Here is a 2,500-nt window from a genome sequence, read left to right as displayed (position 1 = left end):
CGATTGATCGTCAAGCGACGCTCAGACAGGCGTAGCCCCGGGAGGAACCCGGGGCCGCAAGTGCGTTCGAAGTGTCGATGATCAATGTGTCCTGCAATTCACATTAATTCTCGCAGCTAGCTGCGTTCTTCATCGACGCACGAGCCGAGTGATCCACCGCTAAGAGTTGTCTGGCTTTCGGCACCGCCCCACGCGCGCGGGGGAGCCGGGGACCGCTCACACGGAGCGGCCCCCTTTTGAGGATGGGCCTCACCGCCCGCGGCCCCGCTCGCTGGCTCGCGCCAGCCCAGCCAAGGCCGCAGCGGAGAGGCCACGCCTCGCGTGACCGTACGAACACAAGCGGAGAAGGAAAAAAAGGAGCGAGAAAACTCCGAAGGGCGAGGGCGGGGAGCCCGCGCTCCCGACCGACCCCCCCCAGGACCTGGGGGGGAGAAGCACACCTCGGGAGATCCCTTCGGAGGCGGCCCAGGCGCCCGGGCTCGGCCCGGCCTCCACGCGGAGGCGGCGGCAACGTCCGACCCTGCCCGACTTTGCTCAACCTCGACCGGGAAAAAACGGCCGCCCCCGCGGCACCGCGCTAACGACAGCCAGGCTCTTCCCTCCACCGTGGCTCGCCGACACGCGCCGGCGGCTCCGCCGCCGCGCCAACGCCACAAGGTGGCGAGCCCCCGGAGCCCGAAACGGCGGCGCGCCCGACCGCACGGCCGCCTCCTCGCACGGAGGCCCGCCGCCGGGACGGAACGGCACGCACCTGTCCCCGGCCACCGCCGTCGACGCTTCTCGCCTCGGCCCTCTCCTCTCTCTTCTCCGGGAGAAAGACGGACGCGCGCTCAGACGGAGGGCAGCCGCCCGCCCCCCGCGCTTCCGCACGGAGACCGGGACGGGGAATGCCTCCGACTGCACGCGGCCGCTTCACCCGGAAACGGCAGGGACAGGCGGCGTGGAAGTGACGAACGGGGGACACCGGGGCCGGGACGGCCGCCGCCGGCGACGAGCGACCGGCCGAAGGATCGGCAGGCCGAGCGCGTCGCGCCGCCACCGCCGGGCCCGAGGGCACCGCGCCCTGGACGCCAGCTGGCGGAAGGAAACCAACCGAGAGCGCTCGCCGAGGCGGGGAAGCAAGAACGGAGCGCAGCGCGGCACCCCGAGGCGCCGTTCCCGGCGAACCCCTTTCCCCCCCGCCTCAGCGGCGAGGGGGAGCGACGGGGAATCGCCAACCCCGCGGCAGAGGAGCCCGCGCTCCAAGCCGGGGACGCCCGCTTCGAGAGGAAGGCAGGCCGGGCACGGCCGACCGCACCGCGGTCTCGCTGCGCCGAGACCGGACCGCGGAAAGGGGGGGGCAGGAGGACCCCTCCCCGGCACGACCGTCCCGCGGGGACGAGCGCGGGCGGGCGGCGGTGGCGGCCGAGACAAGGGCCTACACGGGAGAGACTCCCGCCCCTTACCGAAACGCCACCGTCGTTGGCCCCGCCCGTCCCGACCCCTGCGGGACGCATCGAGCCGCCCGAGTCTTTAAACCTCCGCCCGGCTCCGCGACCGAGGAAAGGCCGCGGAAACGCGGACGCTAGGTACCTGGCCCTGGGGTGAGGGAAACGACCTGAAGGGCCCCGCAGGGGTGCCTCCTCCCGCTGCCACCATCGGGGGGAGCGTCCGCCCGCGGGGGCGCGCCCGACATCCACCGCCATCACCACGGCCTCTTTCCCGGGGCCCGGGGGTTTCCCTCAGTGAGCCCGGCGCTGCGCCCGGGATGAGGGCCGTGGCTCGGGCCGCCCGCTCGCGCGGGACGCGACCCGGCAAGAGAACCTCGCGCGCCAACAGGCGGCATCGGTCACGGCCGAGCGCCTCCGGCCCCCCCACAAACCTCCTGCCTCGGAAGAGAGAGGAGGAGAGGGGAGGGCGCGGGGGGAAACCCTGCCGTCTCCGTACCCGCCTCGGCGACGCAGCCACCAGCTCCGGAACGCCCGGAAAGCCCTTGGCACCCTCGCACGGCCGGCCACTCGGCCACTGGGCAGGGGGGCGCTGCTACGCAGCACGCCTGCCCCGTTGCGGGGAGGGTCGCGGGAGCCGCCTCCCGGACCCTGAAGGGGACCCCTTCCTCCCTCTTCAACCCTCGTCATCGCCCTCGACGGCCTGGACCGGCGACGCCGTCGTCGCCGCCGCCGTTTGCCGCTTAGCTCCCCCTGCCCGAGCGGCGGGGGGCTCGGCCGGCGGGGAGCGCGCCGACACACAGGCCCCGGCGGCAACCCCGTTCCCGACCGACACCGCTCGGACCGGCGGCGGCCCACACCGCGACTTCAGAGGGCCGCGGCCCCACCTTCCCCCCCTTCCCAGCCCCGGCTGCAGCAGGCAGCTGCCCCGGCGGGTGAGGCGGAGGATGACGGGGGCCGCTCCCCGGAAGAAGAGGCGGACACGCTAACCGGCTCCCAGGGGAGGCCGAGAAGCGGGGCTGCTCGTCAGCGGCGGAGCACGGCGGCCCCGACGCCGCACCGGCCCCCACGCG

General features: G+C 74.4%; 1 non-coding gene across 1 annotated transcript; it reads right to left on the bottom strand.

Annotated features, from left to right (window-relative positions):
* Positions 1-15: 15 nt before the first annotated feature.
* Positions 16-168, bottom strand: LOC133628247 (5.8S ribosomal RNA). The gene has a single exon (XR_009820629.1). It is a non-coding gene; the product is annotated as a 5.8S ribosomal RNA (ribosomal RNA).
* Positions 169-2,500: the final 2,332 nt, after the last annotated feature.

Source organism: Colius striatus, chromosome 28 (genome assembly GCF_028858725.1).
Source record: "Colius striatus isolate bColStr4 chromosome 28, bColStr4.1.hap1, whole genome shotgun sequence".
Lineage (NCBI taxonomy): Eukaryota > Metazoa > Chordata > Aves > Coliiformes > Coliidae > Colius > Colius striatus.
The sequence above is the reverse complement of the archived record's forward strand: the minus strand, read 5'-3'. Positions and strand labels throughout refer to the sequence as shown.